The following is a 13754-nucleotide window of genomic DNA, read 5'->3' on the forward strand; positions in this document are numbered from 1 at the left end:
CCTGGAGAGCTTGCAGAGCACTGGGGAAAGGCAGGCAGAGAATTCCCTGCTAGCACCTTCTCTGTACCTGTTCACATTGCTTGGCAGAATCGCTTTTGTGCAGAAAACACTAACACTTGTTCAGAACGAAAGAAAGCACAGAGCCACAGATTCTATGTTGTCCTGGAGAGCTTGCAGAGCACTGGGGAAAGGCAGGCAGAGAATTCCCTGCTAGCACCTTCTCTGTGCCTGTTCACATTGCTTCGCAGAATCGCTTTTGTGCAGAAAACACTAACACTTGTTCAGAAGGAAAGAAAGCACAGAGCCCCAGATTCTATGTTGTCCTGGAGAGCTTGCAGAGCACTGGGGAAAGGCAGGCAGAGAATTCCCTGCTAGCACCTTCTCTGTGCCTGGGAAGCAGAAGTGTTCACATTGCTTGGCAGAATCGCTTTTGTGCAGAAAACAGTAACACTTGTTCAGAAGGAAAGAAAGCACAGAGCCCCAGATTCTATGTTGTCCTGGAGAGCTTGCAGAGCACTGGGGAAAGGCAGGCAGAGAATTCCCTGCTAGCACCTTCTCTGTGCCTGTTCACATTGCTTGGCAGAATCGCTTTTGTGCAGAAAACACTAACACTTGTTCAGAACGAAAGAAAGCACAGAGCCCCAGATTTTATGTTGTCCTGGAGAGCTTGCAGAGCACTGGGGAAAGGCAGGCAGAGAATTCCCTGCTAGCACCTTCTCTGTGCCTGTTCACATTGCTTCGCAGAATCGCTTTTGTGCAGAAAACACTAACACTTGTTCAGAACGAAAGAAAGCACAGAGCCACAGATTTGCTGTTGTCCTGGAGAGCTTGCAGAGCACTGGGGAAAGGCAGGCAGAGAATTCCCTGCTAGCACCTTCTCTGTGCCTGTTCACATTGCTTGGCAGAATCGCTTTTGTGCAGAAAACACTAACACTTGTTCAGAACGAAAGAAAGCACAGAGCCCCAGATTCTATGTTGTCCTGGAGAGCTTGCAGAGCACTGGGGAAAGGCAGGCAGAGAATTCCCTGCTAGCACCTTCTCTGTGCCTGGGAAGCAGAAGTGTTCACATTGCTTGGCAGAATCGCTTTTGTGCAGAAAACACTAACACTTGTTCAGAACGAAAGAAAGCACAGAGCCACAGATTCTATGTTGTCCTGGAGAGCTTGCAGAGCACTGGGGAAAGGCAGGCAGAGAATTCCCTGCTAGCACCTTCTCTGTGCCTGGGAAGCAGAAGTGTTCACATTGCTTGGCAGAATCGCTTTTGTGCAGAAAACACTAACACTTGTTCAGAACGAAAGAAAGCACAGAGCCCCAGATTCTATGTTGTCCTGGAGAGCTTGCAGAGCACTGGGGAAATGCAGGCAGAGAATTCCCTGCTAGCACCTTCTCTGTACCTGTTCACATTGCTTGGCAGAATCGCTTTTGTGCAGAAAACACTAACACTTGTTCAGAAGGAAAGAAAGCACAGAGCCCCAGAATTTATGTTGTCCTGGAGAGCTTGCAGAGCACTGGGGAAAGGCAGGCAGAGAATTCCCTGCTAGCACCTTCTCTGTGCCTGTTCACATTGCTTCGCAGAATCGCTTTTGTGCAGAAAACACTAACACTTGTTCAGAACGAAAGAAAGCACAGAGCCCCAGATTTTATGTTGTCCTGGAGAGCTTGCAGAGCACTGGGGAAAGGCAGGCAGAGAATTCCCTGCTAGCACCTTCTCTGTGCCTGTTCACATTGCTTGGCAGAATCGCTTTTGTGCAGAAAACACTAACACTTGTTCAGAAGGAAAGAAAGCACAGAGCCCCAGATTCTATGTTGTCCTGGAGAGCTTGCAGAGCACTGGGGAAAGGCAGGCAGAGAATTCCCTGCTAGCACCTTCTCTGTGCCTGTTCACATTGCTTGGCAGAATCGCTTTTGTGCAGAAAACAGTAACACTTGTTCAGAACGAAAGAAAGCACAGAGCCCCAGATTTGCTGTTGTCCTGGAGAGCTTGCAGAGCACTGGGGAAAGGCAGGCAGAGAATTCCCTGCTAGCACCTTCTCTGTACCTGTTCACATTGCTTCGCAGAATCGCTTTTGTGCAGAAAATACTAACACTTGTTCAGAACGAAAGAAAGCACAGAGCCCCAGATTTTCTGTTGTCCTGGAGAGCTTGCAGAGCACTGGGGAAAGCCAGGCAGAGAATTCCCTGCTAGCACCTTCTCTGTGCCTGGGAAGCAGAAGTGTTCACATTGCTTCGCAGAATCGCTTTTGTGCAGAAAACAGTAACACTTGTTCAGAAGGAAAGAAAGCACAGAGCCCCAGATTTGCTGTTGTCCTGGAGAGCTTGCAGAGCACTGGGGAAAGGCAGGCAGTGAATTCCCTGCTAGCACCTTCTCTGTGCCTGGGAAGCAGAAGTGTTCACATTGCTTGGCAGAATCGCTTTTGTGCAGAAAACAGTAACACTTGTTCAGAACGAAAGAAAGCACAGAGCCCCAGATTTGCTGTTGTCCTGGAGAGCTTGCAGAGCACTGGGGAAAGGCAGGCAGAGAATTCCCTGCTAGCACCTTCTCTGTGCCTGGGAAGCAGAAGTGTTCACATTGCTTCGCAGAATCGCTTTTGTGCAGAAAACACTAACACTTGTTCAGAAGGAAAGAAAGCACAGAGCCCCAGATTCTATGTTGTCCTGGAGAGCTTGCAGAGCACTGGGGAAAGGCAGGCAGAGAATTCCCTGCTAGCACCTTCTCTGTGCCTGGGAAGCAGAAGTGTTCACATTGCTTGGCAGAATCGCTTTTGTGCAGAAAACACTAACACTTGTTCAGAACGAAAGAAAGCACAGAGCCACAGATTCTATGTTGTCCTGGAGAGCTTGCAGAGCACTGGGGAAAGGCAGGCAGAGAATTCCCTGCTAGCACCTTCTCTGTGCCTGTTCACATTGCTTGGCAGAATCGCTTTTGTGCAGAAAACACTAACACTTGTTCAGAACGAAAGAAAGCACAGAGCCACAGATTCTATGTTGTCCTGGAGAGCTTGCAGAGCACTGGGGAAAGGCAGGCAGAGAATTCCCTGCTAGCACCTTCTCTGTGCCTGTTCACATTGCTTCGCAGAATCGCTTTTGTGCAGAAAACAGTAACACTTGTTCAGAACGAAAGAAAGCACAGAGCCCCAGATTTGCTGTTGTCCTGGAGAGCTTGCAGAGCACTGGGGAAAGGCAGGCAGAGAATTCCCTGCTAGCACCTTCTCTGTGCCTGGGAAGCAGAAGTGTTCACATTGCCTCACAGAATCGCTTTTGTGCAGAAAACACTAACACTTGTTCAGAACGAAAGAAAGCACAGAGCCCCAGATTTGCTGTTGTCCTGGAGAGCTTGCAGAGCACTGGGGAAAGGCAGGCAGAGAATTCCCTGCTAGCACCTTCTCTGTACCTGTTCACATTGCTTGGCAGAATCGCTTTTGTGCAGAAAACACTAACACTTGTTCAGAACGAAAGAAAGCACAGAGCCCCAGATTTGCTGTTGTCCTGGAGAGCTTGCAGAGCACTGGGGAAAGGCAGGCAGAGAATTCCCTGCTAGCACCTTCTCTGTGCCTGGGAAGCAGAAGTGTTCACATTGCTTCGCAGAATCGCTTTTGTGCAGAAAACAGTAACACTTGTTCAGAAGGAAAGAAAGCACAGAGCCCCAGATTTGCTGTTGTCCTGGAGAGCTTGCAGAGCACTGGGGAAAGGCAGGCAGAGAATTCCCTGCTAGCACCTTCTCTGTGCCTGGGAAGCAGAAGTGTTCACATTGCTTGGCAGAATCGCTTTTGTGCAGAAAACACTAACACTTGTTCAGAACGAAAGAAAGCACAGAGCCCCAGATTCTATGTTGTCCTGGAGAGCTTGCAGAGCACTGGGGAAAGGCAGGCAGAGAATTCCCTGCTAGCACCTTCTCTGTACCTGTTCACATTGCTTGGCAGAATCGCTTTTGTGCAGAAAACAGTAACACTTGTTCAGAAGGAAAGAAAGCACAGAGCCCCAGAATTTATGTTGTCCTGGAGAGCTTGCAGAGCACTGGGGAAAGGCAGGCAGAGAATTCCCTGCTAGCACCTTCTCTGTGCCTGTTCACATTGCTTGGCAGAATCGCTTTTGTGCAGAAAACACTAACACTTGTTCAGAACGAAAGAAAGCACAGAGCCCCAGATTTTATGTTGTCCTGGAGAGCTTGCAGAGCACTGGGGAAAGGCAGGCAGAGAATTCCCTGCTAGCACCTTCTCTGTGCCTGTTCACATTGCTTCGCAGAATCGCTTTTGTGCAGAAAACACTAACACTTGTTCAGAAGGAAAGAAAGCACAGAGCCCCAGATTCTATGTTGTCCTGGAGAGCTTGCAGAGCACTGGGGAAAGGCAGGCAGAGAATTCCCTGCTAGCACCTTCTCTGTGCCTGGGAAGCAGAAGTGTTCACATTGCTTCGCAGAATCGCTTTTGTGCAGAAAACAGTAACACTTGTTCAGAAGGAAAGAAAGCACAGAGCCCCAGATTTGCTGTTGTCCTGGAGAGCTTGCAGAGCACTGGGGAAAGGCAGGCAGAGAATTCCCTGCTAGCACCTTTTCTGTGCCTGTTCACATTGCTTCGCAGAATCGCTTTTGTGCAGAAAACAGGAACACTTGTTCAGAACGAAAGAAAGCACAGAGCCCCAGATTTTATGTTGTCCTGGAGAGCTTGCAGAGCACTGGGGAAAGGCAGGCAGAGAATTCCCTGCTAGCACCTTCTCTGTGCCTGGGAAGCAGAAGTGTTCACATTGCTTGGCAGAATCGCTTTTGTGCAGAAAACAGTAACACTTGTTCAGAACGAAGGAAAGCACAGAGCCCCAGATTCTATGTTGTCCTGGAGAGCTTGCAGAGCACTGGGGAAAGGCAGGCAGAGAATTCCCTGCTAGCACCTTCTCTGTGCCTGTTCACATTGCTTGGCAGAATCGCTTTTGTGCAGAAAACACTAACACTTGTTCAGAACGAAAGAAAGCACAGAGCCCCAGATTTGCTGTTGTCCTGGAGAGCTTGCAGAGCACTGGGGAAAGGCAGGCAGAGAATTCCCTGCTAGCACCTTCTCTGTGCCTGTTCACATTGCTTCGCAGAATCGCTTTTGTGCAGAAAACACTAACACTTGTTCAGAACGAAAGAAAGCACAGAGCCACAGATTTGCTGTTGTCCTGGAGAGCTTGCAGAGCACTGGGGAAAGGCAGGCAGAGAATTCCCTGCTAGCACCTTCTCTGTGCCTGTTCACATTGCTTGGCAGAATCGCTTTTGTGCAGAAAACACTAACACTTGTTCAGAACGAAAGAAAGCACAGAGCCCCAGATTCTATGTTGTCCTGGAGAGCTTGCAGAGCACTGGGGAAAGGCAGGCAGAGAATTCCCTGCTAGCACCTTCTCTGTGCCTGGGAAGCAGAAGTGTTCACATTGCTTGGCAGAATCGCTTTTGTGCAGAAAACACTAACACTTGTTCAGAACGAAAGAAAGCACAGAGCCACAGATTCTATGTTGTCCTGGAGAGCTTGCAGAGCACTGGGGAAAGGCAGGCAGAGAATTCCCTGCTAGCACCTTCTCTGTGCCTGGGAAGCAGAAGTGTTCACATTGCTTGGCAGAATCGCTTTTGTGCAGAAAACAGTAACACTTGTTCAGAACGAAAGAAAGCACAGAGCCCCAGATTCTATGTTGTCCTGGAGAGCTTGCAGAGCACTGGGGAAATGCAGGCAGAGAATTCCCTGCTAGCACCTTCTCTGTACCTGTTCACATTGCTTGGCAGAATCGCTTTTGTGCAGAAAACACTAACACTTGTTCAGAAGGAAAGAAAGCACAGAGCCCCAGAATTTATGTTGTCCTGGAGAGCTTGCAGAGCACTGGGGAAAGGCAGGCAGAGAATTCCCTGCTAGCACCTTCTCTGTGCCTGTTCACATTGCTTCGCAGAATCGCTTTTGTGCAGAAAACACTAACACTTGTTCAGAACGAAAGAAAGCACAGAGCCCCAGATTTTATGTTGTCCTGGAGAGCTTGCAGAGCACTGGGGAAAGGCAGGCAGAGAATTCCCTGCTAGCACCTTCTCTGTGCCTGTTCACATTGCTTCGCAGAATCGCTTTTGTGCAGAAAACACTAACACTTGTTCAGAAGGAAAGAAAGCACAGAGCCCCAGATTCTATGTTGTCCTGGAGAGCTTGCAGAGCACTGGGGAAAGGCAGGCAGAGAATTCCCTGCTAGCACCTTCTCTGTGCCTGGGAAGCAGAAGTGTTCACATTGCTTGGCAGAATCGCTTTTGTGCAGAAAACACTAACACTTGTTCAGAAGGAAAGAAAGCACAGAGCCCCAGATTTGCTGTTGTCCTGGAGAGCTTGCAGAGCACTGGGGAAAGGCAGGCAGAGAATTCCCTGCTAGCACCTTCTCTGTGCCTGGGAAGCAGAAGTGTTCACATTGCCTCACAGAATCGCTTTTGTGCAGAAAACACTAACACTTGTTCAGAACGAAAGAAAGCACAGAGCCCCAGATTTGCTGTTGTCCTGGAGAGCTTGCAGAGCACTGGGGAAAGGCAGGCAGAGAATTCCCTGCTAGCACCTTCTCTGTACCTGTTCACATTGCTTGGCAGAATCGCTTTTGTGCAGAAAACACTAACACTTGTTCAGAACGAAAGAAAGCACAGAGCCCCAGATTTGCTGTTGTCCTGGAGAGCTTGCAGAGCACTGGGGAAAGGCAGGCAGAGAATTCCCTGCTAGCACCTTCTCTGTGCCTGGGAAGCAGAAGTGTTCACATTGCTTCGCAGAATCGCTTTTGTGCAGAAAACAGTAACACTTGTTCAGAAGGAAAGAAAGCACAGAGCCCCAGATTTGCTGTTGTCCTGGAGAGCTTGCAGAGCACTGGGGAAAGGCAGGCAGAGAATTCCCTGCTAGCACCTTCTCTGTGCCTGTTCACATTGCTTCGCAGAATCGCTTTTGTGCAGAAAACAGGAACAATTGTTCAGAACGAAAGAAAGCACAGAGCCCCAGATTTGATGTTGTCCTGGAGAGCTTGCAGAGCACTGGGGAAAGGCAGGCAGAGAATTCCCTGCTAGCACCTTCTCTGTGCCTGGGAAGCAGAAGTGTTCACATTGCTTGGCAGAATCGCTTTTGTGCAGAAAACACTAACACTTGTTCAGAACGAAAGAAAGCACAGAGTCCCAGATTCTATGTTGTCCTGGAGAGCTTGCAGAGCACTGGGGAAAGGCAGGCAGAGAATTCCCTGCTAGCACCTTCTCTGTACCTGTTCACATTGCTTGGCAGAATCGCTTTTGTGCAGAAAACAGTAACACTTGTTCAGAAGGAAAGAAAGCACAGAGCCCCAGAATTTATGTTGTCCTGGAGAGCTTGCAGAGCACTGGGGAAAGGCAGGCAGAGAATTCCCTGCTAGCACCTTCTCTGTGCCTGTTCACATTGCTTGGCAGAATCGCTTTTGTGCAGAAAACACTAACACTTGTTCAGAACGAAAGAAAGCACAGAGCCCCAGATTTGCTGTTGTCCTGGAGAGCTTGCAGAGCACTGGGGAAAGGCAGGCAGAGAATTCCCTGCTAGCACCTTCTCTGTGCCTGTTCACATTGCTTCGCAGAATCGCTTTTGTGCAGAAAACACTAACACTTGTTCAGAAGGAAAGAAAGCACAGAGCCCCAGATTCTATGTTGTCCTGGAGAGCTTGCAGAGCACTGGGGAAAGGCAGGCAGAGAATTCCCTGCTAGCACCTTCTCTGTGCCTGGGAAGCAGAAGTGTTCACATTGCTTCGCAGAATCGCTTTTGTGCAGAAAACAGTAACACTTGTTCAGAAGGAAAGAAAGCACAGAGCCCCAGATTTGCTGTTGTCCTGGAGAGCTTGCAGAGCACTGGGGAAAGGCAGGCAGAGAATTCCCTGCTAGCACCTTTTCTGTGCCTGTTCACATTGCTTCGCAGAATCGCTTTTGTGCAGAAAACAGGAACACTTGTTCAGAACGAAAGAAAGCACAGAGCCCCAGATTTTATGTTGTCCTGGAGAGCTTGCAGAGCACTGGGGAAAGGCAGGCAGAGAATTCCCTGCTAGCACCTTCTCTGTGCCTGGGAAGCAGAAGTGTTCACATTGCTTGGCAGAATCGCTTTTGTGCAGAAAACAGTAACACTTGTTCAGAACGAAGGAAAGCACAGAGCCCCAGATTCTATGTTGTCCTGGAGAGCTTGCAGAGCACTGGGGAAAGGCAGGCAGAGAATTCCCTGCTAGCACCTTCTCTGTGCCTGTTCACATTGCTTCGCAGAATCGCTTTTGTGCAGAAAACACTAACACTTGTTCAGAACGAAAGAAAGCACAGAGCCCCAGATTTTATGTTGTCCTGGAGAGCTTGCAGAGCACTGGGGAAAGGCAGGCAGAGAATTCCCTGCTAGCACCTTCTCTGTGCCTGTTCACATTGCTTCGCAGAATCGCTTTTGTGCAGAAAACACTAACACTTGTTCAGAACGAAAGAAAGCACAGAGCCACAGATTTGCTGTTGTCCTGGAGAGCTTGCAGAGCACTGGGGAAAGGCAGGCAGAGAATTCCCTGCTAGCACCTTCTCTGTGCCTGTTCACATTGCTTGGCAGAATCGCTTTTGTGCAGAAAACACTAACACTTGTTCAGAACGAAAGAAAGCACAGAGCCCCAGATTCTATGTTGTCCTGGAGAGCTTGCAGAGCACTGGGGAAAGGCAGGCAGAGAATTCCCTGCTAGCACCTTCTCTGTGCCTGGGAAGCAGAAGTGTTCACATTGCTTGGCAGAATCGCTTTTGTGCAGAAAACACTAACACTTGTTCAGAACGAAAGAAAGCACAGAGCCACAGATTCTATGTTGTCCTGGAGAGCTTGCAGAGCACTGGGGAAAGGCAGGCAGAGAATTCCCTGCTAGCACCTTCTCTGTGCCTGGGAAGCAGAAGTGTTCACATTGCTTGGCAGAATCGCTTTTGTGCAGAAAACACTAACACTTGTTCAGAAGGAAAGAAAGCACAGAGCCGCAGAATTTATGTTGTCCTGGAGAGCTTGCAGAGCACTGGGGAAAGGCAGGCAGAGAATTCCCTGCTAGCACCTTCTCTGTGCCTGTTCACATTGCTTCGTAGAATCGCTTTTGTGCAGAAAACACTAACACTTGTTCAGAACGAAAGAAAGCACAGAGCCCCAGATTTAATGTTGTCCTGGAGAGCTTGCAGAGCACTGGGGAAAGGCAGGCAGAGAATTCCCTGCTAGCACCTTCTCTGTGCCTGTTCACATTGCTTCGCAGAATCGCTTTTGTGCAGAAAACACTAACACTTGTTCAGAAGGAAAGAAAGCACAGAGCCCCAGATTTGCTGTTGTCCTGGAGAGCTTGCAGAGCACTGGGGAAAGGCAGGCAGAGAATTCCCTGCTAGCACCTTCTCTGTGCCTGTTCACATTGCTTGGCAGAATCGCTTTTGTGCAGAAAACACTAACACTTGTTCAGAACGAAAGAAAGCACAGAGCCCCAGGTTTTATGTTGTCCTGGAGAGCTTGCAGAGCACTGGGGAAAGGCAGGCAGAGAATTCCCTGCTAGCACCTTCTCTGTGCCTGTTCACATTGCTTCGCAGAATCGCTTTTGTGCAGAAAATACTAACACTTGTTCAGAACGAAAGAAAGCACAGAGCCCCAGATTTTCTGTTGTCCTGGAGAGCTTGCAGAGCACTGGGGAAAGCCAGGCAGAGAATTCCCTGCTAGCACCTTCTCTGTGCCTGGGAAGCAGAAGTGTTCACATTGCTTCGCAGAATCGCTTTTGTGCAGAAAACAGTAACACTTGTTCAGAAGGAAAGAAAGCACAGAGCCCCAGATTTGCTGTTGTCCTGGAGAGCTTGCAGAGCACTGGGGAAAGGCAGGCAGTGAATTCCCTGCTAGCACCTTCTCTGTGCCTGGGAAGCAGAAGTGTTCACATTGCTTGGCAGAATCGCTTTTGTGCAGAAAACAGTAACACTTGTTCAGAACGAAAGAAAGCACAGAGCCCCAGATTTGCTGTTGTCCTGGAGAGCTTGCAGAGCACTGGGGAAAGGCAGGCAGAGAATTCCCTGCTAGCACCTTCTCTGTACCTGTTCACATTGCTTCGCAGAATCGCTTTTGTGCAGAAAACAGTAACACTTCTTCAGAAGGAAAGAAAGCACAGAGCCCCAGATTTTATGTTGTCCTGGAGAGCTTGCAGAGCACTGGGGAAATGCAGGCAGAGAATTCCCTGCTAGCACCTTTTCTGTGCCTGTTCACATTGCTTGGCAGAATCGCTTTTGTGCAGAAAACAGTAACACTTGTTCAGAACGAAAGAAAGCACAGAGCCCCAGATTTTATGTTGTCCTGGAGAGCTTGCAGAGCACTGGGGAAAGGCAGGCAGAGAATTCCCTGCTAGCACCTTCTCTGTACCTGTTCACATTGCTTCGCAGAATCGCTTTTGTGCAGGAAACAGTAACACTTGTTCAGAACGAAAGAAAGCACAGAGCCCCAGATTTGCTGTTGTGCTGGAGAGCTTGCAGAGCACTGGGGAAAGGCAGGCAGAGAATTCCCTGCTAGCACCTTCTCTGTGCCTGTTCACATTGCTTGGCAGAATCGCTTTTGTGCAGAAAACACTAACACTTGTTCAGAAGGAAAGAAAGCACAGAGCCCCAGATTTGCTGTTGTCCTGGAGAGCTTGCAGAGCACTGGGGAAATGCAGGCAGAGAATTCCCTGCTAGCACCTTTTCTGTGCCTGTTCACATTGCTTCGCAGAATCGCTTTTGTGCAGAAAACACTAACACTTGTTCAGAACGAAAGAAAGCACAGAGCCCCAGATTCTATGTTGTCCTGGAGAGCTTGCAGAGCACTGGGGAAAGGCAGGCAGAGAATTCCCTGCTAGCACCTTCTCTGTGCCTGTTCACATTGCTTCGCAGAATCGCTTTTGTGCAGAAACAGTAACACTTGTTCAGAAGGAAAGAAAGCACAGAGCCCCAGATTCTATGTTGTCCTGGAGAGCTTGCAGAGCACTGGGGAAAGGCAGGCAGAGAATTCCCTGCTAGCACCTTCTCTGTGCCTGGGAAGCAGAAGTGTTCACATTGCTTCGCAGAATCGCTTTTGTGCAGAAAACACTAACACTTGTTCAGAACGAAAGAAAGTACAGAGCCCCAGATTTGCTGTTGTCCTGGAGAGCTTGCAGAGCACTGGGGAAAGGCAGGCAGAGAATTCCCTGCTAGCACCTTCTCTGTGCCTGTTCACATTGCTTGGCAGAATCGCTTTTGTGCAGAAAACAGTAACACTTGTTCAGAACGAAAGAAAGCACAGAGCCCCAGATTTTATGTTGTCCTGGAGAGCTTGCAGAGCACTGGGGAAAGGCAGGCAGAGAATTCCCTGCTAGCACCTTCTCTGTGCCTGTTCACATTGCTTCGCAGAATCGCTTTTGTGCAGAAAACACTAACACTTGTTCAGAACGAAAGAAAGCACAGAGCCCCAGACTCTATGTTGTCCTGGAGAGATTGCAGAGCACTGGGGAAAGGCAGGCAGAGAATTCCCTGCTAGCACCTTCTCTGTGCCTGGGAAGCAGAAGTGTTCACATTGCTTCGCAGAATCGCTTTTGTGCAGAAAACACTAACACTTGTTCAGAACGAAAGAAAGCACAGAGCCCCAGATTCTATGTTGTCCTGGAGAGCTTGCAGAGCACTGGGGAAAGGCAGGCAGAGAATTCCCTGCTAGCACCTTCTCTGTACCTGTTCACATTGCTTGGCAGAATCGCTTTTGTGCAGAAAACAGTAACACTTCTTCAGAAGGAAAGAAAGCACAGAGCCCGAGATTTGCTGTTGTCCTGGAGAGCTTGCAGAGCACTGGGGAAAGGCAGGCAGAGAATTCCCTGCTAGCACCTTCTCTGTGCCTGGGAAGCAGAAGTGTTCACATTGCTTGGCAGAATCGCTTTTGTGCAGAAAACACTAACACTTGTTCAGAACGAAAGAAAGCACAGAGCCCCAGAATTTATGTTGTCCTGGAGAGCTTGCAGAGCACTGGGGAAAGGCAGGCAGAGAATTCCCTGCTAGCACCTTCTCTGTGCCTGTTCACATTGCTTCGCAGAATCGCTTTTGTGCAGAAAACAGTAACACTTGTTCAGAAGGAAAGAAAGCACAGAGCCCAGATTTGCTGTTGTCCTGGAGAGCTTGCAGAGCACTGGGGAAATGCAGGCAGAGAATTCCCTGCTAGCACCTTTTCTGTGCCTGTTCACATTGCTTGGCAGAATCGCTTTTGTGCAGAAAACACTAACACTTCTTCAGAAGGAAAGAAAGCACAGAGCCCGAGATTTGCTGTTGTCCTGGAGAGCTTGCAGAGCACTGGGGAAAGGCAGGCAGAGAATTCCCTGCTAGCACCTTCTCTGTGCCTGGGAAGCAGAAGTGTTCACATTGCTTCGCAGAATCGCTTTTGTGCAGAAAACACTAACACTTGTTCAGAACGAAAGAAAGCACAGAGCCCCAGATTTGCTGTTGTCCTGGAGAGCTTGCAGAGCACTGGGGAAAGGCAGGCAGAGAATTCCCTGCTAGCACCTTCTCTGTGCCTGGGAAGCAGAAGTGTTCACATTGCTTGGCAGAATCGCTTTTGTGCAGAAAACAGTAACACTTGTTCAGAACGAAAGAAAGCACAGAGCCCCAGATTTGCTGTTGTCCTGGAGAGCTTGCAGAGCACTGGGGAAAGGCAGGCAGAGAATTCCCTGCTAGCACCTTCTCTGTACCTGTTCACATTGCTTCGCAGAATCGCTTTTGTGCAGAAAACACTAACACTTGTTCAGAACGAAAGAAAGCACAGAGCCCCAGATTTGCTGTTGTCCTGGAGAGCTTGCAGAGCACTGGGGAAAGGCAGGCAGAGAATTCCCTGCTAGCACCTTCTCTGTGCCTGTTCACATTGCTTGGCAGAATCGCTTTTGTGCAGAAAACAGTAACACTTGTTCAGAAGGAAAGAAAGCACAGAGCCCCAGATTCTATGTTGTCCTGGAGAGCTTGCAGAGCACTGGGGAAAGGCAGGCAGAGAATTCCCTGCTAGCACCTTCTCTGTGCCTGTTCACATTGCTTGGCAGAATCGCTTTTGTGCAGAAAACACTAACACTTGTTCAGAACGAAAGAAAGCACAGAGCCCCAGATTTTATGTTGTCCTGGAGAGCTTGCAGAGCACTGGGGAAAGGCAGGCAGAGAATTCCCTGCTAGCACCTTCTCTGTACCTGTTCACATTGCTTCGCAGAATCGCTTTTGTGCAGAAAATACTAACACTTGTTCAGAACGAAAGAAAGCACAGAGCCCCAGATTTTCTGTTGTCCTGGAGAGCTTGCAGAGCACTGGGGAAAGCCAGGCAGAGAATTCCCTGCTAGCACCTTCTCTGTGCCTGGGAAGCAGAAGTGTTCACATTGCTTCGCAGAATCGCTTTTGTGCAGAAAACAGTCACACTTGTTCAGAAGGAAAGAAAGCACAGAGCCCGAGATTTGCTGTTGTCCTGGAGAGCTTGCAGAGCACTGGGGAAAGGCAGGCAGTGAATTCCCTGCTAGCACCTTCTCTGTGCCTGGGAAGCAGAAGTGTTCACATTGCTTGGCAGAATCGCTGTTGTGCAGAAAACACTAACACTTGTTCAGAAGGAAAGAAAGCACAGAGCCCCAGATTTGATGTTGTCCTGGAGAGCTTGCAGAGCACTGGGGAAAGGCAGGCAGAGAATTCCCTGCTAGCACCTTCTCTGTACCTGTTCCCATTGCTTCGCAGAATCGCTTTTGTGCAGAAAACAGTAACACTTCTTCAGAAGGAAAGAAAGCACAGAGCCCCAGAT

Source organism: Strix aluco, chromosome 20, assembly GCF_031877795.1.
Source record: "Strix aluco isolate bStrAlu1 chromosome 20, bStrAlu1.hap1, whole genome shotgun sequence".
Taxonomy (NCBI): domain Eukaryota; kingdom Metazoa; phylum Chordata; class Aves; order Strigiformes; family Strigidae; genus Strix; species Strix aluco.